Source organism: Prionailurus bengalensis, chromosome A1 (assembly GCF_016509475.1).
Source record: "Prionailurus bengalensis isolate Pbe53 chromosome A1, Fcat_Pben_1.1_paternal_pri, whole genome shotgun sequence".
NCBI classification, from domain to species: Eukaryota; Metazoa; Chordata; class Mammalia; order Carnivora; family Felidae; genus Prionailurus; species Prionailurus bengalensis.
Genome location: NC_057343.1, coordinates 181,042,951 through 181,066,804, shown reverse-complemented (window position 1 = coordinate 181,066,804; position 23,854 = coordinate 181,042,951). Strand labels below are relative to the sequence as shown.

The 23,854-nt window shown below is 45.6% G+C and overlaps 1 protein-coding gene across 1 annotated transcript in view; it reads right to left on the bottom strand.

The window, feature by feature from the left end:
* SLIT3 (slit guidance ligand 3) overlaps positions 1-23,854 on the bottom strand; it is a 597,991-nt gene that overhangs the window by 290,530 nt on the left and 283,607 nt on the right.

Sequence of the window (23,854 nt, the reverse complement as noted above, 5' to 3'; positions counted from 1 at the left end):
ATTTTCAGCCATGCCACGTAAGCTATTGAACAATCGAAACTGGAAGGTGAGAAGCAGTCACACTGCTGTCCTGAAGGCCTGGGTGAACTGAGGCCCCTGTCTCAAGTGACATTTCCACTTGTACTCGAGATGGATTTGTACGTCAAAAGGCTAAGTCAGACTTCCTGATAGCTACTGGCTCCAGAAAACTCCGTGATCAAAACATCACTCTCTGTACAATAAAGTGCTCCTCACTATGTAGGGATCTTACAAGTCTCATCCCCCAGGGAAACTCTCCAAGACTATCTAAAGCCAGGGATTTCCCTGTCTGGTGCCAATTTATCTTTTCACATAAATCAATAGTAGGTTAGTGCTGTGATTTTCTCCACCTAAGCCCTGCAATCCCTTCCCCAGGATGGAAGCAAATATCTTCTTCATCAGAATATTATAAATCCGAAGTGGGGCTTTGATGTTGCTTCCTTTCTCTGAAGCTAAAATTCTTTTTGGGAGGTGGCACAGGGTGGTGGAGAAGGAGCAAGGTCTGAGGTCTGTTCCCTGTTCTACCACCTTTCAGCTGTGGGCCCTGAGGGAAATCACCTCACCTCTCTGTGCCTCAAGCTTCCTCATCTGCAAAATGGGGGGAACTGACTCCTAGACTTACTGTGAAAATTAAATTATGAAGTACTTACAACAGTGCCTGGCACATAGTAAATATTAGCTGGCATTATTATTTACTTATTTAAGAGGGTATGAGCTATTTCTAAAAGGTTTTTTGAGGTACGTGATATAGACAGACAAATCACAGAAAATTTTTCCTTTGTCAAAAGAACCAGACCCCTCAAATTTGAGTCTTGGATGGAAACTCCATGAGGATATCATTACCATGTTCAAAGGAGGCCAAGGAAGAAAGGAGAAGGAAAAGAGGGAAAGAGAAATGGAGAGTCTGATAGGAAAAAGAATGGATGACAGGAGGGCAGACATTGTAAAATACACTTGTGACAAACCAGACTGTGAAACTGACTACCATAAAATTAAGAACCATAATGATAGAACTTAGAAAACTCCCAGGGAAGGAGGAAAACAAAAACCAAGTGAATTTAAAAAGCCAGTGAACATGAGCAGGAGCAAGAACTCAGTGTAGGGACCGGCTGGGGTTGTCTGTGTCTCATGCAGAACTCCTCAAATTGCATCCCCCTATTTAACAGGGGAACTGGTTATTCAATCTGAATTTCCTAAATGAGAACCAGCTACCCCATCTGAATTGCCCAAATTCAATTAAGTCACCTGGCATGCTTCCTGTCAATACTCTCTCTCTCTCAGCTGGCTTCGTCTTTTAACTGTTCTGGCTTCTGATCATCAAGCTAGGGCAGCCACGCTGTCTATATAAGGCCAACAACAGAAGAACGCTCTTTTTCTAGTCCCTGTGGAATACCAAGGTTAGACTATATGGGGTCTAGTGACCTCTCGTTGGGAAAATGTCAGGGTAACTCTCAACCCCCTTGCTTGCCCTACTGTTCCAAGAGGAAGGGCCCCATTTACAATGTTCTCTACTCCTTAATGGACTGTTCCAGAATTTAGAGGGAAGTAACTGGAATATGAGGCTGATTTTCAGTTAAGCATAGATGAAATGTGAGTTACAGGGGAAATTTACACATAATAGAAGAATATCTCAAACCTCAGCGGACTTAGCAACCCAGGGTGCTTATTAAATAGGCAGATTCCTGTTCTCCCACCGACCCCCATTCTGAATCATGATGTCTCTTATAGGATCAATTCTGTACTTTCAAGTACCCAGATTATTCTAATGATACACTTTGAGACATGACCTAGAAACATCACATATGAGAGAAACAACAGAAGGAATGTTATAAGAAGCTGCAAAGGAGTTAGCTAAAATTTTCAAGTCATTTCATAGAATTATATTGGCTTGCCCCTTAAGTGCCTTCCCTACCAGACAAGATTTCTTTTTTTAAAAATAATACTTGAAATGTTATTATTTTTAATTTGAGAGAGAGTGATCGCTTCTCAGCCTTTTGGCTAAGATCAAGTGTGAGAGAGAGTGAGTGGCGGAAAGGGGCAGAGGGAAAGAGAATCTTAAGCAGACTCCACACGTAGCACAGAGCCTGATGCAGGGCTTGATCTCATGACCTGGGGTCACGACTTGAGCTGAAATCAAGAGTCAGATGTTCAACCGACTGAGCCACTCAGGCTACCAGATGAAATTTCTTAAGGCCAGGGATTTTTGGTGCTGCACCTATAGCCAGCCACCTGGGCAGCACTTCAATTCAGAAGGGGGACCAAACTGCAGCCTGAGTACACTTGAATTCTTTCAATAGAAGTCAGGGCCCAGTTCCATCTATGGCTGTCATAGGAGCTGAGCCAGGTATATGCCATCCTGGTCCAAGGTCACTCTGACCATTTTTTTTTTTTTTTTGATTCTGCAAGGTCTTAGGGAGCAGAAAGAGATTATGTTTCAGCAATCTCTGCTTTGCGGTTCATCAGCGAGTCATCAGAAGAACAAAGTAGCGCCTTTGGTTCAGCAGAAGGAGTATCCCAAACTAAAGGGCAAGGCAAAGAGGGGGAACATGTGTTGACCGATGCCTTATCTCCCCAGCATTTCTCTCCCTGGTTTTTATTGCAACAGCCCCCATCTTCCTTTGTGCAGCCAGCCTTCTCTATGTGTCGGTTCCTGTGCTTGGGTGGGCAGAGCATGTGGCCCGGGGCTGAGCCACAGCTTCTCATTCCTCTGTCCCCAGCTGCACCCAACGGGAGGGGGGTGTGTTTGCAGAAATGCTGGAACAGAGACAAAGGCAGGTATTAGTCTCCACTCAATCTGAGCCTAGAAGATGTGAGGTCTGGAGCTGTGGTGGTCCCCTTACCACAGTGAGGGGAGCACCTGTCTGCAAATGGAGGCAATGCAGAGAAAACTAGTGGGGGGGGGGAGGGAGGGAGAGGGAGAGAAAGGGAGAGAGAGAGAGAGAGAGAGAGAGAGAGAGAGAGAGAGGAATTGGGGGTATGGTGGTTGTATTCAGATCCTTGATTAAAACATCCTAGGGGTGCTTTTCAGATCCATGATACAGTCACTCTTTTTTAATAAGGTAAATTTGGGTTGGCTTTTCCTAAAACTTTGTAACTGAAAGATACCTAACCAATGTAGTAGGGCTTTTTAAATGAACTATCCAGGGGTGCTTGGGTGGCTCAGTTGGCTAAGCGACCGACTTTGGCTCAGGTCATGATCTCATGGTTCATGAATTTAAGCCCCGCGTTGGGCTCTGTGCTGACAGCTCTGAGCCTGCTTTGGATTCTGTGTCTCCCTCTCTCTCTGCCCCTCCCCCTCTCATGCTCTGTCTCTACCAAAAATAAGCAAACATTAGAAAAGTTTTTTTTTTTTTTTTTTTTTAATGAGCTGTCCAGCCTCACAAAGAACATACTACATTCGGATTCTTCATACACCAAGCTGACACCGAGTCTTCCCATAGGCACATACATTCAGTTTCATCCTGTGACTCATACTCTCCTGTGGTCCTTTTCACATCTTTTCTTACAGTTAATTCTCATAATTTGCCCTCCCATGGGGCTAGCTGCTAGGTAGGTAAATACCATGATGTAGGGTAAACACAGTAATCCCCATATTATAGGTGGGAAAACTGAGGCTCAGAGAGGTGAATTGCTTGGGGTCGACTGATAAGTGCAGGTGTCACACCATGCACTTCCCAGTGGTGTGAATAAGGACAAGTCAACCCTGCTACTGTGAGGTCCTCCTCTCCCCTAGGTGGTACAAAGGCAGCTCTCCACCCACACCAGTAGCTGGAGGGAGAGGGCTCCCAGCACATTCACCAGCCAGAACACAGGCAGCCGGGCCCCTGTTTCGGTTCCTAGACCCTCGCCCATCTGCCCTGCGTGAACCCTTCTCTGCTGCTGCCTGGCTTCAACTCTTCCTCACATGCTGTGAGCACTGCCCTCCATGTCTGCACTGGTTTTGTTCTCCTCCACCAGTAAACACGTGGAGGTTTTAGTGCAGGCTCTGAGTCAGAAGGACCTGGGTGCAAGCCGTGACTCTCATTTATCCTCCATATGACTATGGGTAAGTGACAACCTCTCTGAGGCTCAGTTTCCTCACCTACGAAACGGGGTTCATAATAAATCAGATCTCACAGAGCTCTTGCAAATTAATGAAATATGTTCAAAACGCTTAGCATGGGTCTCACGCTAGCAAATATCGGTGATAGAAGCTAACGTTTATGGCGCCGGGGGTCTGTCAGCACATCATTTAATGGTCACTAAGCAGTAGGTAACGGTGCTCACCTGACTCCTACCCTTCTTCCAATGGCTGCTCCATCTTGCCTTCTGCCTAACCTGTAATCCCGACAACTCTAGTTCTCTCCCTGTGCTCTGGATCCCACTGCATTTGACATCAGAACCACCCCCTGCCTTACCCCTGCCTTGCATCCAACCTTCGGGTCCCCCAGGTGAGTCTCTCCCATATATTCAGGATGGCCCATCTCTTCCACCCAGACTCTGTGTTGTGTTGTTTCTGTTCATGCTAATCTCACCCTCTGTCCAGACAAGTGGTTGAGGCCATGAGTGTTAGGGTCAGGCTCTCCTGCTTTCAAGCACTAGCTCTTTGTTTTGTCACCTTAAAAAAGTGACAATCCCTGTCTTTGTTTCCTCATCTGTAAAATGGTGATAATAACACCTACCTCTCAGGATGATGGGAGCGCTCTCAGAGAAACTGCATGGAACATGCTAGGCATAGTTGTTTCTCGTATGCACATAATATGCTCTACCCTTGTTAATCTCATTACAGCCTTAGTTGCACAGAACTTAGCTTGCTGCCTCTTAGGAGTTGGGAGCTGAATTGATTCTAACCCAGGGGCACTGCCTTCTCTGTGGTTAGCTGCATTGTCCCACATTCCCCTATGGCCACAAGGTGGCAGCCTATCCATTGTAGAGAAAGCTTCCATTCCCAGAACAGGAAGAAGATGAAATGATTTATGGAATATAGAGATGACTTTTCTTTTTCCTTTAATGGTGTTGGAGTGGGGGCAGGGGTGAACTCAGAGTCCTCATAAGCTCTTGTTTCCATTGTCTGTGAGTTTTTTATCGGTACACAACAGCCCAAATAGGCACAGCTAAAGCAGATTACACAAGTCACCAGCACTTCAAGGCACTCTCTTTTGGCATCCTTTTGGGTTAGCACCCACCCCCCTTCCTCCATTAGCCATGCTCCACCAGAAAGCCTGTTGGGTTTAGAAATCCCCTCTAGGCTGGGCTTCCCCAACCCATATCTACCATAACACGTCAGGGAGGCTGATGTGAGGCACCTAAGTGAACCTGAGGTGACTGATTTTTGTCCAGGACTTTCCTGATTTAAAATTTTTTTTATGTTTATTTATTTTTGAGAGACAGAGATAGTGCAAGTGGGGAGGGGCAGAGAGAGAGAGGTACAGAGGGTCCGAAGCAGGCTCTGTGCTGACAGCAGAGATTCTGATGCAGGGCTCGAACTCATGAACCATGAGATCATGACCTGAGCTGAAGTTGGATGCTTAACCGACCGAGCCACCCAGGTGCCCTAAGAACTTTCCTGGTTTTAAAGCTGAAAGTCCTGGGTCCTGGGAATTCCCTCAGTCCCTGGCAGATCGGGGTGGTTGGCCATTCTAGGACATTTCTCTGCCACATTGCTCTTCTCACTTGACCACGTGGTTTTCTTTTCCTTCACAGTGACATGGGCATACAATTTGCCAAAGCCCTAGAATTCTATAATTGTATATTTGGAAGGGATCATAGACAACATCCAGTTTTCCCAGCATGGGAAACACAGCTCTTTCCATGGGCTTCCCGTCCACTTGGAGCCACAGGATACAGAAGGAGGGGTGTCTGGCTTCCTGGCCACTCTCTCAGAATAACTTCTGGAAAACAGCAACCCAGAGCAGGATACACCCAGGGAGACTGAAAGATCTAACTTACAGCAAACTTCACACCACATGCTCAGGGATGTTATTAATGCATCCCTCAACTGGCACACATCATACAAGGGTAATAAGGGCTGGGATTTAAATTTACTGGATGGCACACCTACCCAGACCTCACTTTGGTATGGTGGGGTAGGTTGGAGGAGGATTAACTAGGAGATTCCCCCAAAGGCCAGCAGGGCACGAACTGAGCCGTGCAAGCCTTCCTGCCATTTTGCTTCCAGAGCAAAGAATGTACTAGCTTTCTCCTATTATCTCTTTGGTACTTCCCCATCTCAGCTGTGCCAGCCGTCTGCCCTCCTTGTTCACTTCAGAAAGCAAAATTTTCTGGATATATTTTCATTAACCAATCTGGCTGTAGCCAACCTCTGCCCTCAATGTTATCAGACATTTATTTTCTCCACAGTCCCAGCCCTGGCACTACCAAATGGATTTGCTCAGAGACACACCCCTGAATTCAAGTTTTTTATTAGAAAGCTAAACTGAATGCAGGGAATCTTTGCAAAACAGGAGGGAAAGAATGCTTCTCTTCCAAAGTCATGAAAACCAGGTGAATCCATTAATAACTGAATACGGTAAGCATACATCTTCAAGAAGGGACTTTTTTTGTTTGTTAAAAATTCTCACAAAACAGAATTCTTACTAGTAACAAAACATTGAGAAATTGGTTTCTCAAAACAAACTCTGCAGGAAATAGGAGTATCTACATGCAGAAGGAATGAACCAAGTGATTCTTCCACAAAATAGGACTCAAACCCAGGTTCGGCTACTTGAAAGGAATCTACGAAGAACACAGTAAAGACTAGCAAATCTCCTGTGGGATTTGCCACTCTTGTCTTGCTCCTCAGGGTTTGCAAGGAGAGCCCGACTGGGGGAAGGCCCGGGACAAGTCACAGCTAACCACTCTGCACCTAATATAATTCCAAAAGTTCTCTGTGGGAGAACAGCTGAACCCTAAAAGATTTAGGCAAATCTGAATTGTAACCAACACCCACAAGAATGGAAAAGGCAGACACACACTAATGTGAAACAGTGTGGGCAAAAGCCCTGGAAAAGGAAGCAGAGTCACTGCCCCCACAGCTCTACAGAAATGGGAGGGCAGGAGAGAGTGAGTTGAGAAACAGGCCATCAGCTTCGAGAGATCTGGGTTTTACTCCCTGGGCGGCCAGAAACTGGTGGTGGGATCCTGAACACGTTATTCACCTGAGGTTCGATTTCTTTCTCCTTTAAAGCGATGGGGTCAGGCTGAGTGTCCTCGGAGGTCCCTTTTATTTCTAACAATTCTGCGAATAGGTATGTAGCTGGCACAAAACGGTTTAGAGGTTAAGCTGAGGAGACAAGAAAGTCCAGACCCATTCCATAAAAATTCCACAGCAGCCTCTCCTGCTATTTATTTGGGTTCAGAACAGGGTCTTGAGTTCCTTGTGCTCAGACCAAGTTGGCAGATCCTAAAGCAACTTTCCCCAAAAGATGGGAAGGGGGTGAGCTCTGAGGACAGCCCAATGGAGGCAGGAGATCTCGGGATGTGTGTGTGGCGGAGGGATGTCCGTCTTCTGCCCTTGGTAACTGTACTGGCAGGTGGGTGGGGAATTGGGGTGGTGAGCTGGGGATAGGACAGGTTGAGAAAGTCCTACCCCAGCTTCCAAATGCTCAGGGAAAACCTTTGTTTTCATGCTACATGTTTTTTGTTTTGTTTTAAGTGATTCAAATCCTGTGAAGTCCTGTTAATTCTACTTCGCTTCCTTTTTTTCTTAAATTGTTTTAAATTTACTATTTTTTTTAAATGTTTATTTATTTATTTATTTATTTATTATTTTTTTTTTTTTGAGAGAGAGAGAGACAGAGCATGAGTTGGGGAGGGAGACACAGAATCCAAAGCAGGCTTCAGGCTCTGAGCTGTCAGCACAGAGCCGGATGCGGGGCTCCAATTCACGAACTGTGAGATCATGACCTGAGCTGAAGTCAGATGCTTAACTGACTGAGCCACTCAGGCGCCCCTCTTAAATTTTTTAAAGTTTATTTATTTATTTCGAAAGAAAGAGTGAGTGGGGGAGGGGAAGGGGTGGGGAGAGAATCCCAAGCAGGTTGCGCACCATCAGCACAGAGCCCAACTCAGGACTCGAACTCACAAACTGAGATCGTGACCTGAGCTGAAATCAAGAGTTGGTTGTTTAACTGAGTCACACAGGTGCCCCTGCTTCACTTTCATAGCTAGGACTTTATCTTTCACTATATACCTTTCACCATCACCTCACAGCCTTAAAGAGTGTGATTTTTATTAAATTTGATGAGAATCAAAACACTGAAAACAATTTCATCCCTGTCCCAGCCAAGAGCTGTCAACAGCACAGCTCTCTAAGGAGACACAAGGGGACCAGGGTGCGGGGCCCATGGGGAGATTGATGCTCTCGGGTGGATCAGTGCTTATGTCCCTCTCCTGACTACCGGTTCAGTTTGGGGAACAGAGGTTTTAGGGGAAAAAAGCAAGCACTTAAGTTCTCCTTGGTGAATACCATACCTGAGAGCTAGCATTAATAATGATACCTATCATTATTCATTGTGTGGTAAGTGCCAGGCCCTGTGCTAAGCACTTATCTTCATTACATCCTTTCATTCGTCCTGGCTGCCTTGTGAGATAGACATTACCATCTCATCTTCCAAAGGGGAAAGTGAAGCTAGAGAGGTCAAGGAATTGATCCAAAATCACACAGGAAGCAATGACATTGCTGAGATCTTTTTTTTTTATCACAAAAGGGATGCCCTTATTAGATACTACATTAGGGTGCTGGCTTCCCAACAAGCATGGCTAAATTAGTGATATCTAACACTCACACAAGTGGCTACTATGTGTCAAGGGCTGAGCTGTGCATTCCACATAGACTCTCTCCTTTCAGCCTTCCAAAAAGCCTTAGAAAGCAGTTCTGTTCTTGTGTCCACACGAGAGGTGAGGAACCCGAGGCTGGGAGGGCTCAACAGGAGGAAGTGGTCAGTTGGGATCTGAAGTACTCCCAGGTTCCTGGTCTCACCAGCAAGTGCATGGCCTCACCCTGCCACCTGCCTGGCAGCCTGTGGGCCTGCAGCTCCCCTCTCAGGAAGGACACTGTGCCCTGGGTGTGGAGGAGGATCACAGGCACCATAAATCATGCTGTCCATCTTGGCTTTTTTTCCTCCAGCAGGACTGAGGGAATGCTGGCCTGGGAAAACCCAGTGCTATGGTGGTCTGTCCTGAGAGCCTGGAAGAGGCCTGCTATTCTCTCCTGGTTTTGCCTGGGACCCTGTGAAGATCCTTTTTAGTCTTTCTAGCAGGCAAATTGTTTTCAAGGGCCCGCCCCTGAAACCTGAGAGGAGAAAGCCCCTTTCTCAGAATGGCCATCCCTGCTTTTCCTTTATGGGACAAAGCCAGCCCAGACTCCTGCCTGCCTCTTCCCCCCACACCCCCTGTAGACACTGGTTTGCAATTCCTATCTGCCTCTGACCCAGAAGCCTGGGAGTGGGGGTGGGGACAGCTCTGTGCAGACGCTTTCAGGCACTGAGGGGCCCCCTGGTTGGCAGGCCCTCATTTTTTATTTAAAAGCAAAGCAAACAGCAATATAAAAGGGCCCATATAAGAACTCAGTGTGCAAGTAGGACCTGCCTCAGGCAAATTTTTCTAATTTTCCTGAAAACGTGCGTTTTACGTTTTGGCCCAAAGCCATTGCATTTGCCTCTGGACTCACCCCCCCCCCCCCCACCCCCTTCCCCTCTCCTGGGCCACCATTCAGTGGTTGAAAAGTTGCCCCTTACAGAAAAGACAGTGACCCTCTGCATTTTCTTCACTTTGTGGAGACTGCTGAAGATTTTTCACGTTCGCTCACTCTCTGGCTAGAGTCCGTGGAAGTTTCTCACAGACAGTGCAAGGCAACCCCATGAGTTAGGAGCAGGGGGGCTTGATGACACATATAAAGACCTTCAACTACACCCAGAAGATTATGACGCTTCAGAATCCTGTAGAACTCTACTGAAGTTTACTTTCACTTTATGCCAGGGCTAATTCGCCTAGATTTGTCAATGGTTTTTATTTATTTATTTTCTATGGATATAATTATAGCTTGAATCCTGTGAAGAGAACCTCGAAATCAGCCAGTGGTCTTCAAGCTGTTTTTAAAAGCAGAGGAACCTTCTGTCAGTGAAGCAGCATCCAGAACCATGACATAAAAGACAGATGAAAGCAGAAGTTCTGGAGGAGGAAGGCCTGGAGCCTTGCCCGCTGGGCTTCCCAAGTTCCCTCCCCTTTCCTCCAGACTTTCTGCCTCAGTCTGAGACACAGTCCATGGAACCTCAAGGTTCTGAAGGATACAGTTTGAGGAACACTGCTCTCTATGCGTGAATACTCCTCAGAACATATTTTCTAGTAGGTGCCTCCCAGGATTGCTGAACATAGGGAACTGCGGTCTCCTATGCCAGTGTCAATAGCATTTCCGTTTCGTGGGGGTTGATACAGTGCCCTCCTTGTACTCGAAAGTGCCAGTGGGTATTAGCAAAGGCCCTTTACATGTGGAATAATGACCACCAGAGCTTGGCGTGAGCTTCAAAGAGTTCCCTTTGTTGGAAAGGGTGACAGGGTGCAGGATTTACCCTCGAGCCTCTCAAGGAGGGTCAGCCTCTGGGACTTCAGTAGGTGGGTGTTTGGAGGCCAGGAAACCCACGCAGTTCTGTCAGGCCCCAAATGAAAACGGCCCTTATGTACTCACTCTAAGCCTCAGGTCTGACATTTTGAGATTTATCTTGCTTCTCAAACTGAAAATACACATTTCCCCTCCATCTCCAAAGGGACTGAGGAAACTTGAGATGTCAGTCAAGTGCAAGAATGGCTGGGTCCTTAGGAAGTTTCTGACAAGCTGCTGTGACAGAGCAGGACTCAGGGCTCTGTGCTCTGGCCCAGGCTCCTGGGGTTGGTGAAAAAGCTGTGATATGTTAGCCTTCACTTATATATGCCCTGTGCATGGTGTTCTACCTGCGAGATGCTGCCCTTGCTTTCTCAGGGACCTTTCCTGTAATCCTTCTAAAGCAGGCAGGACAGATGGTAGCCCATTATACAGATATCAAGGCTGAGGCAGTGTGAGCGGAAGGTCAAAGAATCCCCCAGGTGGGCACTCTCCCTCTATTAGCTCATCTTGCCCTCAGGCCCTGCTCTGTTTTAGTCCTCCAACTGTTCTCTATTTTAAGTGACTACATGCTTCTCCAAGATTCATGGAAAGGGTTTTGTTTGCTCATATGCTTTTTAAGTAATCAGGAAAAAATATCCTGAATCAGTGATGAAAGGCAGAAAATGAGAATAAGAAAGTGACCACTGGCATGGGAAGCCATCACCTCGCTCCTGGGCAGTGCCCACCTTCTCTGCTGCATCCTGCCTTTTCCCCATTCTAGGAGAGCCCTTGGAGTCCTCTTGATGCCATATTATAAATAAAACAAAAGCAAAACATAACACTTGCAAAATGTAGGGTTCTAGCGGCAGCTGACTGAGGGCTTCTAGAATCAGCTAGGATTGTACGGCGTCTGGGGATGTGGACGAGCAATCAGAGACTGGGGTTCTTGTTTTGACTTTGCCCCTAAAAGGCTCACTGTGTAGCCTTGAGAGAAGATGAAGGAGAAGAAAATGACTTTACCAGGAAGACACCCTTGTCCGACAGGCACTGGAGTGGGAGGCTGTGTGGGATCCTTGGAAGGCTCCAGAGCCCCATGGAATAAAGAACAAGCAGGGCAAGTGGGTCCTTTGGTGCTGGGCAGGGTGTGATGGTCAGCTGCTGTGGCTGGTTAAGACTCTCTCTCAGGGCTTTCTGGCACACACAGACAATCAAAAGTCATCTTCTGGGTTTGTACAGAAAAACAGCCCCAACTTTTACACAGTCCTTGACCTTTATTTTCCACACGTTCTCACCTGAGATTTGTTCACACTCCAACAATGGTGACAGGCACATCCCAGAATTCAGTTATCTGTCCATCTTGGTGTCCTCCCATGCCCAACAAAATTATTTATCTATATGTCCACATAAATCCCACCTTGGCCTCCAAGATTAATAGTCCTTCTGTCCTGTGGTCAAAATGGGGATGAAGAGAATAATAATAGTAAGTGCTATTAAGATCCACCATGCATCAGGCTTCCTACTTTGCACAAATTGTCTTATTTAATGCTTATAAGAAGTCTACAAAGTTAGGAGCTATCATTACCCCCATTTATACAGAGGGGAACAGAGGCCAGAACAATCTGGTATCCTGCCTCAAATTACACAGTTGGTAGGGGTTAGAGGCAAGATTCAATCCAATCTCACTTAAGAGCCCATCTCCTGTGTATCCCCCTCAACTGCAGCGTGGATGCTATGCCTCAGGATATTCACGATGCAACCAAGCAAACTGACACCGTGTGAGAGCACATAGGGCTTTCTTTCACACACAGCAGAAAAAGGTTCACGAATGAGCTGTTCAGTGCTGGGCTACAAATGGGGGCATGTAGACAGAGCAAGGAAAAAAGTAGCTACTTTGATCATCCAACAGGATGGACACTCAAAGTCACTGATTCTGCTATCAAATTAATTATACAATTTAAAAATATACTCCCCCCATTCTTAACTGTGATACCTTACTCATTGTTTGCACAGCTAACACTAAATACTAAAGCTAATACTAGATTTAGTTTGTCTTCCTTGGGTACTCAATGACAAAGTGATGAAAGAAAATTATTGGAATTGTGTTAGGGGATAAAGGAGAAGAAGAAGAAAAAAAAACCTTGGCTAATCTACTGTCAGAAAATTGAGAATCATCAGTGTCAAGAAGTCTCTTCCCCCGAGAGCGCCCACTTGACACATTTGCAAAATAGATTATTCTCATTAGTCAGATGGAAATGGTTCCAATGGATTGGGAACTTGTGGTCTCCAATGGAGGCTTCCTTTGCTACCCCTACTTCCTGCCCCCTTTTGTGGCATAATTGCTTGCATGGCAAACCAGCATCAAGCTGGCACCTGTCAACTCTGCACACAGCCCAACTCCCAGATAGCAAAGCCAAAACACACTGGACATCTGATCCTGCATTCTTGCACACAGCTTGAGAACTATGCTTGATTTCCCAGAGAAAGACTGAGATTGAATCCAATTCCCTCAGCATTGTCCTTTCTGGCTACTGCTGACCAACCACGAGCACTGCACCCCTCCCCGCTCCCCAACCCTCACACTCTCAAACGTTCAACTGGTGACTGCCAAGATCATTAGCAGACACAAAAGTACTCAGCACAGTGCCAGGCACAGAGCAGGCATGGCACAAAGCTCACCAAAGCTCAGCATGGCTGGGGGCAGCTGGGAGAGTGGGTGTCACTAGACTTCTGTTCTGGGGAAGCTCTTCCCTGCAAGAGAGGCCATTGCCCTTTCAGATGGAGGAGCAAATACAGAGGTCCCGGGTCTGCAAGCAGAGCCCTTCCAGAACTGTCCTCCTCCCTAGGCTGAAGTCAACATGGGGACATCTGAGCTGCAAATATCCTTTCCCATTTCACACCACAGGGACACAAAATGCCATTTTAAGTGGATGAAAGATGGGAAGAGGGAGGCCTGGAGCTAAAGTTTCATTTTTAACAGACACAATAAAGTATTCTCTCATAGGTACTTATACCCCCAAATTTATGCAAGAGAAATAATCTGTGACTTCTAGGCTTGCTTAGTTATACCTGGGGCTTCAGCTACAATGTCAAACCCCTTCATGATGCTACTGTTTGGTTTCTCTCTCTTTTATTTTTAATTAAAATTGTTTTTTCAGTGTTTATCTATTTTACCTTGAGAGACAGAGACAGAGACAGAGAGAGAGAGAGGGAGGGAGGGAGGGAGGGAGGGAGGGAGGGAGGGAGTCAGGGAGGGATAGAGACAGGGAGAGAGAGAATCCCAAGCAGGCTCTACACTATCAATGCAGAGCCCGACATGGGGCTCGAGCCCATGAAACTGTGAAATTATGACCTGAGCCAAGATCCAGAGTCGGACATTCCACCCACTGGGCCACCCAGGTGTCCCCACTGTTTGGTTTCTTAAAGACAGTGAATTCAAAACCCCGTAAGAAACTCTGTCCACTCTGGCCCTAAACAATGTTTGGCTTGTGGGAATTGACCTGATGAAAGTTATTACAGCAGGTTCTTAAATGGTGAAGTCACTCTGGGCTGGTCAGTGATTTGGCTTCAGGCTAGTCCATCCAGTACCCAGGCAGGGTGGTAGGAAGTAGGACTCCTGACAGTAAGGGGTCCCAGCCACCTATGCTTTTATGGCCTCCACCAGGACGCAGTATGAGACTAAGGCCTGCCTCGTGAAGGGCACCCTGAGCTGGGGAGAGCTGATGAAGAGTAGAATCTGGCTCATGGTCTGACCAGGTTTCAGAACCTTTAAGCTACTGTAGGACTATCAGGTGACTGCTGTGTCAATAGGTCATCCTTACAGCTGTGAGGCAAGGTAACAGCAAGCCCCTCCCAGGAAATCATGGCGGGAAGGAGGGACTGATTGCCTCATTGGCAAAGATTCCTCAGTGTCTTTGCTGTCCTCTATTTCTATCCTAGTGAGACTTAGCTTTCTGCCCCATACATGAGGGGATTGGACAATGCCAGCCCCATCCCAAAGAGTGACATCTGCATGCCCCAGGACATAGGGCCTGAAAGCTAGTCCCCTGAGAGTTCACATCGCCATCTGGTAAAAGCTGTGCTCGGTGCCCCTGGTGTGCTACTCCTCAAGAGTGGGGAGGCTTGGAGAGGGACACCTTTCCACCGAGAACCATGGTTGAATCTGTGAGTGACATTGTTTTAGGATCAAATCTGAGTTCTGCTGGTTTTCTTACCCCTTCTCTCCTTTTAGAAGGATAGAATGAAATGATTTTTCTGCACCTCCTGGAAACAGTTGGCATCGAGTCCCACTGGGGAAGGATGGGACTGAAGGGAGAGTGGCATCAAAAAAAGATGGGAAGTGGCTTCTTTCCCGAAAACTAGAAAGGAATTAGAGAAGGAAAGATGCACCGGGCCCAAAGATTTGAGAGAGCCTTCACTCCTTGTTGTGCCCCAGGGAGGGGGAAAGACCCCAGGAATCACACCTCTTGGCCCATCTGGAAGCCAAAATTGCCAAAAATTCCCTTTCCCAGCAAAACTCAGAAAAATTAGAGCTGCTATGCTCCAAGGGCCCTCAGTGGTCCAGCGCAACAGTGGGGGAGCAGTGCTAGCCATCTGTGGTGTCCCAGCACATGCAAACTCCTAACTGTACTGGGTGGGATGCTGGAAGACAGAACGGGGGAGATCCAGATAGTGACTGACATGGAATTTCCAACTTAAAGGTCTCAATGGTCAAAATCAGGTTTGTGGGAATGGTATTTCTTGCACATCCGAGTTTTTCCTGGGCACTTCACACCCACTTATAACCCTTGTTTGGCCTTGTCTTTGGTGTCTATTGAATGACCAGGGGCTCTGTTCTTCACATAATCACTTTTCCCTGAATTTGGGACCAATTTCCAATCTCTCTCTCCCTCATTACTGTTCACATTCAAAACCAGGTGGAAGCTCTCAGTAATAAATTCTAGGAATCACCTGGGACATAGGGATGGTTCCTGGTTTCACAGTTACAAGAAGGAAAGTCATCCAGATTGTCTCTAGAATAAAATGTCACTGGAAAATGTATCTAAAGAATAAAATACTCTGTCATGGCTTAAAGTGACACATCCCTTCATCCCTTCCTTGATGCATTTTAGCTTTAGAAAGTACAACAAATTCTAAAATGCCTTCAAACGGATCTTCTATGCAAGATCGTAGACATCTTAGTTAATCATTCAAATAAGCTTACTTTCCTGGTTCTAATGTTTTACACCAAAATTTGATACCACCTCATGTACTAGTGGACTCTGAAGCTTGAAGCTAAGAAACAGCCACTGGACAGTACGAGGTTGGGTATACAGCATGGTTCCTACAGTGGGGTCGCTGGACCAGCATCCTCAGCACCAGCTGGAAACCTGTTAGAAATGCAGATTCTTGGGCTCCACCCTAGACCTACGGAATCAGAAACTCTGCGAGGTGGGGGCCAGCAACCTTGCTTTAATGAGTCCTTTGGGGGATGCTGGGTAAACTTCCGAGTATAAGAACCTCTGGTGAGGGGGTTCAAGACACTGAGCTCTGGAGTCAGACAGACCTGGTTTGAATCCAGACCTTCAGGCACCAGGCTGTTCACCAGGCACCAGGCTGTGCTGCTGGTTACACCACTCTCAGCCTGGTTCTCTGATCTGGTCAACATACTAATAATTCCTATCTCATAGGGTTGTCAGATCAAGTGAGTGTGGGTATATTTGGGAGTACTCTGTGAAAACTAATCACAACCCCCAAACCTTCCAAATTTGAGACTAATGTGAATCAACCAGATAGAGAACATTGGCTTTACTGTTCCTAAAGGTCTTCAGATAAAAGATGTGACTCGGGTGTGTGGCCACCACTGACCACTAGACTTCTTAGTTGCCTCCTAGAACTTTGGACAACGTGTCTGGCACCGGGGTTGGAGGGTGGAATATGCAGAGGCGCCATGTTTAACATGAATCACAGGCTCCCACTGACAAACCTCAAGAGGATAGATACATCCACAGGCCTCACAAAGGCAGTCCTGGCCCCACACTAAGGGCAGGCCGGGCCCTACAGTGACAGGTGCAGAGCTGGTGCCCATCTGCATGCTGGCAGATCTATACAAAAAGGAGCCTCCTGGCTCAAATGGTGCTCTTAACCTCAAAGATTTTGTAGCTTAGGGCTTGTATTAGGGATAAGTGAGTGAAGGAGAGGAGAAGACAGCCTGAAGGACCTTCATAGTTTTTCCTCTTGGGGCCTGGATGCTACTGCCCCTCTACGGAAATAGGAGAAGTGGAGGTAAAGCATTTCCCATGATTTACAAAAATCAGTGCTCAATAAATGCCGTGACTGTTACTAAGAAGTTATACAGTATTTCCAGATTGCTATGTGGAGAAAAAAGGTAACACTGAATGCTTCCTGTCAGGCAGGTATAGCAACAGTAAACACGTGAAGAATTGAATATGGGCCAGGTGTGTATTAATCAATGTATTACGTCATTAATTCTTATGCCTCTGTGGGGTAGGTGTAATATTATTCACTTCAGTTCTACACATGAGGAAATTGAGCCACAAGATGCTCAGCCAGTAGCCAAGGTGTTACATAGTCAGTGAGTAGGGGTCCAAGTTCAAGGCTAGGTGGTCATCCTACAGGGCCTGTGTCCCTAGCCACTGTGCTGTGCTGGCTGGAGTGACACTGGGAATTCTGAAACATGCGTGCCTTTCCTTAAAAAAATTAGTTAAGAACACACAGCATTGTGACCCTTTCCAGAACTGGAAAGTTCTTTCAGCTACATTAATCCTGAAATGTACAATTCAGAATTACACAAAGAGAAACACAATAAAGAAATCACAGAAAATGCTCAACAATCTAAAAACACCAGTGACAATAAAAAACGTTTAGGTAAGAATGAATAACAGAGACTTTATGGTATTAGAAGTCAAAGCATGAGATGAATTATATAATACAGAGTTGAACATTATTGGCCTGGTTCAACCTCACTAAAGAATGGTCAGAAATTACCTTTATACATAGTCACCAAAAGAAAGACACACACTTGCCAGTTATAAAAACCCTCTAAGAATTCAGTAAACATCTGATTAATATTAATCTACCGTTCAATAATAACAGTCATGAGAAACAATTTTTTAAGTCAGTCTTTATTTTATCCTAGATGCTCATTATTGGAGGCTTTAGTTCCACACCTCTCTTGAGTAACTTCCTGCTAATCCGTCTTGTTTCTGAAACCTTTTTTAGTGGACTTTATACAGAGCAGGGTGCCTGAGTCTACTGTCATCTAATTTATCAGTAAACTTGTGATACGTCAGAGGAACATTAAAAATCCGATTCAATTGAAAAAGTGTTTTTCTGCACATACACAGTACTTTTCACACTTCAAATCACTTTCACGTTTATCCAAATGCTTTGTCAGTCAACACTTTTTAGAAGGTTCTCATATCTAGCACCTCCTTCATCGTTAGTGTTTTGAACCTGTATCTTCTCTGTCTAATCCTGAGAAAACAAAAAGTTCTCAAAGTACCCCCATGTATCATTTGCAGCCACTCCCCCTACTAAATCACTTCAAATTAACCTTCTGCTTGGAATGAAGGGGGAGGGCCTCTACCTTTTGAGTTTGGCTTTAACGATAAAAAACATGTAGATAAAAATGCAAGATGACTGCAAGAGGTACATGACCATTCACTGCTCATGTCTCTATGTTTTTCCTCCTCAAGTGTTTACAATGGAGCATTTCAACTTGTTATAAGCAGGAATGACTGAGTGAAATAGACTGGAAACAGACCAATTTCATCTTTCTGTCAGCGTCTCATGACAGGCCAAAGATAAACCTCATAAACTGTGAAAAATGAACAAATCTTGGTTTTGATAACCTAAGCTGGGACGAGGACCAAGGAGTTAATATCTCTGGAACCCAGGAGTTTATCTCACTTGTTTTTCAGTGATTAATCCCAAACTTATCCTGTTTCGTCAACAAGCTCAACAAGCCAAAAGGGAAGGTTTAGACTCCTGGCTGTGGCTCCTCTCCATGTCTAGGCTTACTGGTGCCAAACAGAGGAATTAACCAAAAGTCTCCCCACCTTTTTTTTTCTGACATGCAAAATCGCCAGGCAGCGATATTCCAGAGAAGGAAAACACTGGTGGGAACCACAGATTTCTAGGGGGTGGGGTGGCTCAAGAGAAAAACAAGAGGCACAGGTTATGGAGGTAATTACATGGCAAAAGCAACAGGGCAGAAATAAAGATGGACTTTCAGGAGTTGGGGAGGACAGTGAAAAGAATGGTCTGACTGAAGAAGAGTTTCCAGAGCAGGAAATAGTGGGGCTAACATCAGATAGAAGGCTGGATTTGCGAACCCAGTTAGAGGATATGGGACATAATGTAGTGGCCACAGGGAGCCATCGTGTGTTCTGGAAGAGCACAGCCTTCTGTTCTGAATGTATATTAGAATGCAGGGTGGCGTGCAGGCAGATGGTAGGAGAAACTAAAATCAGGGTCTAATTGAGAAACATCTCCACAACTGGGACAAGAGGTTGTTAGGGCTAGAATCTTCCATGTTTTTCTTCTTGGATCAAAGTATTTCCCAATTCACCAAAAGTGAATTTTACTATGGAGGTACAGAACTTGTACCGCTATTTACTTATTTTATCCTTATCCGTGAATAACTTGACTATTGGGCTTACTTAACATAATCTGTTATATCTGTGAAATCATAAATGTGACAAAGTAGTTTTTTTAACCCACATGAAAACAAGTACACAGATAGTAAAATAAATTTTTCTGACAGGTACTTAACATCATCTCAGACTATCAGTGAAAGTTGCCTTAGTTCATAGGTTCTTAAGCTTGCTGGGGTCACAGACTGCTCTTCTTACCCACTAAAATCTAGATTCTTTTCCCAGAAAACTGAGTGTATGTCTATGTGTACATACGATTCTGTATGTCCCTTGTGTTAAAACCCTGTGACTTATCTGGAGCTTGCAAAACGTGAACCTTACCTTCTCAGCAGGCCAGGTCACTTGATAAATCTTCCCAAAGCTCACTGTGGCTTTGGGGAAGCCTTTTCAAGAGCCTGCAACTCCTCTGAGGAAGTCAGACTCCTCTCAGCTTCTAGAATGTTCTGAGGTGAAACCCATTCCTAATGGCTCCCCAAACACCCTTGCTCTTTTCAGAAACTCCCACTGAACAACTGTCACAGGAAACTCTTTCTATGGTATTGGTTGGCATGGGCCAGAGTGGGTGAGGGCATGCACATAGCCCCTTCAGGGCAGAACATGGATGTGGCCTGACTGGCCCCAGGGAAGTGAGCTGTGCAGTCTTGTCCATTCTTCCAGCCTGTTGCTGAGAGAGGCGTTTGGTCTCACCCATGGCCTATGATTGCTCTGTCAAATCAATTCAAGAGACTATAAAGATATAAGAGCTGAACAGCACCAGCAGGGGACTTTTTTTTTTTTTTTTTAAGGCTCCCTGCCAGATAAAACAAGAATAAATATGAAATGGCTTCATATTCCAAGCATGAACTAATGTTGGGGTTGTGGCTGATACGTAAAGAACAGCTAAACAGGCTTTGACACCGTGACTCTGGAGAGGGCAACGTTCTCACTGGAAGTGGGGGTGTGGGGATTTATCGGGGCTGTTGGGGAGTGAGCTGTCTGGAAGAGGTTCCTCCCTCATAAAAAACCCAGGCCCCTACTGACCGATTCTCACATTAGGAAAACATTGGTAAATCATCAGCATAATCCAAGAATTATTCCCTTCCTCTGCTCTGAGCAGAGGGGCCCTTCTCTTCTTATCTGTTTCTAATTTTCTTCATGGGTGCTATTCCTAGTCCATTAATTGAAAGGATTTTTGGCTAGAAGCCCATTATCCGCCTGGGGAAAAAAAAAAAAACCCACAAAATTGGAGGGGCTGATACTCTGCGCGTCAAAGGGAAATAAAAGTGGATGGGAATAGTTCCTTTGGAATCCCTGTTGGGTTAGGTTTGGAGCCCTGAGGCACAGGTAGGGAGAGACGGCTGCCTGGACATCTTCCCCTAGCCAGGGAGTATGGTAAATCACTAGCTTTCACAATGTCCTCCAGAGAAAATAAGATCATTACAAGACTTTTAAGATCAACCATAATAGACTCCCTACAATTTGTTTTTCTTCTGCTGCTTTTACTAACCCTTCTGGGCCTTCCTCCAATGCTGAGTCTGACATCGCTCAGCAAGACAGGGAGGCAAGAGAAGGGGCTCTGGGGTTGGTCAACTGCCCTGAGTTAAAATACTGCCTCTACACCTTCCTAACTCTGTGGTTTTGGATATGGGGGTTAACCTACTCTGAGCTCCGGTTACTGTGAAATAGAAACTGAGTAACTGCACTATAGAATAGCTATGAAAAGTCAGTGAGATGATACATGTGAAATGTGTCAGAGGGTTCCTGGCACATGGCAGGCTCTCAATTAATGGTAGGTATCATCATCATCACCAACACCATCACAATCTTCCCTGATGGCCTGTTGAGCAAGAACAGAGGCATTAAGTTCAACTCAACTCAAGGCCATTTAGAATGGATTTGCAAATGGCACTTGTGATAGTACTAGTACTTACATCCCTACTGTCATTTTTCAGCTGGACAAACAAGAAACAGGAAACAAAACAAATGCAGCTGCAGCTATAACATTCATTCATTCATTCATTTATCCAATCAGTCATTCATTTAATAAATATTTATTGACCCACTATGTTCTAGACACTTTTCTAGATTGGCAGATATAGCTATAAGCAGGGAAGACATGATCCTTGTCCTTCTGGAGAGCACAATCATCTCTGCTGTGGGGGTGGGGGAGGGGTAAGGTGGGGCTGAAACACAATCTTAGCAGACAGTGCAAGATGCCTTAAAGGCCATCTGAAATTATTACTTAAGGCTCATGCTGCAAACAAATGGCAGGGTACAGAAATCATCAGGGCCACAGGAACTTAGGGGCTATATTTTCTCCAAATGCCCACAGAAAATCCAATAGGTATTTGCTGACACATCTCCTCAGTACCAGGCACTGTGCTGGGCCCAGGTATGCCATGGGATTAGGGTGTATAATCTAAGTGAAGGGGAAGAGAAGATAGATAAGAAAACAATCATTTTAGCAAATGGCAATGCCTGATCCCCAAAGCATCTGCTACATCACTGTATTTCAGTGATTTATACCAAACTATCCACCATCTTTTGAAGCAGGGTATAAGCTAAACCTTAAACCAACTTTGCATGCCCTAATCATTTATTTCACTTACACAATACTCTTAAAAAGAAGGAAAGCAGGGTTGCCTGGGTGGCGCAGTCGGTGAAGCGTCCGACTTCAGCCAGGTCACGATCTCGCGGTCCGTGAGTTTGAGCCCCGCGTCAGGCTCTGGGCTGATGGCTCGGAGCCTGGAGCCTGTTTCCAATTCTGTGTCTCCCTCTCTCTCTGCCCCTCCCCCGTTCATGCTCTGTCTCTCTCTGTCCCAAAAATAAATAAACATTGAAAAAAAATTAAAAAAAAAAAAAAAGAAGGAAAGCAAAGATTACCTTCCCTACCTAAGAGATGAGACAACAGCTAGACAGCTAGTAGTAGATGGGGATTGTATTCTACTATCCATATGGTTGGTTCCCCTGTCCCTTAACAGCATGATTCCCCACAGGATCCATTAGGAATCTGCCCCTCCCCTCCTCCTCTCTTCACTAGCTCCTAACCTCCCACATTAGCACATAAGTTGTGGTCTGGGACTAAGAGGGTCTTGTTTTTTAAACAGTTAAATCTTTCATTGCAGACCAATTAAAATTTAAAGACTCTCTCTCCCACCCCTCTCCCCCTGCTCGCACACTTTCTCTCTCTCTCTCTCTCTCTCTCTCTCACACACACACACACACACACACACACACACTCCCACTTCTCTGAGCACAAAAAGCCAATGACAGCCTGGTGTTTACTATTAGAAACAGGATCTGAAAACCCAATGAGAGAAACCTAGCCCTACACCTCTACTTGTTTTCTTTCCTGCGCAAAGTTTCATGGATAAGAGATTGCTCTACCAGCAACCATGAGTGCCACCCACCCAAGCCAACTAGAGAACAAAGCCAACCCTCTTGGCCTTCTCAGCTGTCACACCCTGGCAAAGGATGAGGAGGCAGCATGGTGCCCAGGCAGTGGCCTGGGTACTGGGGGAGTCACAGAACTCCTGTCACACAGCTCTGCTCATTTATTCCCCAGCAGTCACCTGCACACCTGCAGGCCTCAGAATGTGGATGTTCCACTATTCTATCATCCTGGCTCCCTGGCAAATTCAGGGGACCTGCCCTGACCATCAAGGCAAAGTATTTTTGCCCAGCCAAAGTATTATATGTACTCTTTGACTCAGAAATAATAGACTTTAACATGAGATTAAGGTAGAGAGGGCCTGGGAGTCTCTACATAGGGGTGTAAATGTGTTTACATTACACCTGTGCATGTGTGTGTGTACTTAAAAGTGTATATTTTGGGGTGCACAGTCTATGTGTGTTTGCCTACATACACTGCAGTCTGCCGGCTTGACCGAATACCTATCCACTGGCTTTGCTACAATTTTAACTCTCCCAGCTTTCTTAAAGTAGAAAGAACTTCTCAATAGCTTTTCTTCCTAAGATTTATCAGAGCTTAAGATGGTCTCTTCCCAATGCAGTTATACTGTACATATACCAGTACATGCCCCCACTTTGCCTTTAGAGATCTTGGGTTTTCCATGAATTCTCTAGCTAGAACACTCAGAGACAATGATATCATCTCTGGGTGTTAATCTGGATGCTAATCTTCCCCACTAAACTCCCTTCTTCTCTGTTGCCTTAATGGGGTACCGAACAGTGACCTCTTCAAAGCAGCCAGTCTGCCAGGAGATTCTGGGGCTTCATGGAGCCCAGTCTGCAGAAAACTGCCACTTGCTTTCAGTATTCCCAGGTGAAAGAGGTCATTCTGCTGCCATGTTGGGCATATGCCCCCAGCTCTGTTTCCTGGCGAAGTGATGATAACTCTTCTTTTTTAAGTTAGTTAGTTAGTTAGTTAGTTTGTTTGTTTGTTTAGAGAGAGACATGTGGGGGAGGGGCAGAGAGAAGGAGAGACAGAATCCCAATCAGGCTTTGCACCATCAGCACAGAGCTGATGCAGGGCTCGAACCCACGAACCATGAGATCATGACCTGAGCTGAGATACAGAGTCTGATGCTTAACCAATTGTGTCATGGAGGTGCCCCAAAGTGATGATAACTTTATCTTTCTCCAGGGTGAAGTCTGCACAAGAAAAGATAGAGATTAAGAAGCA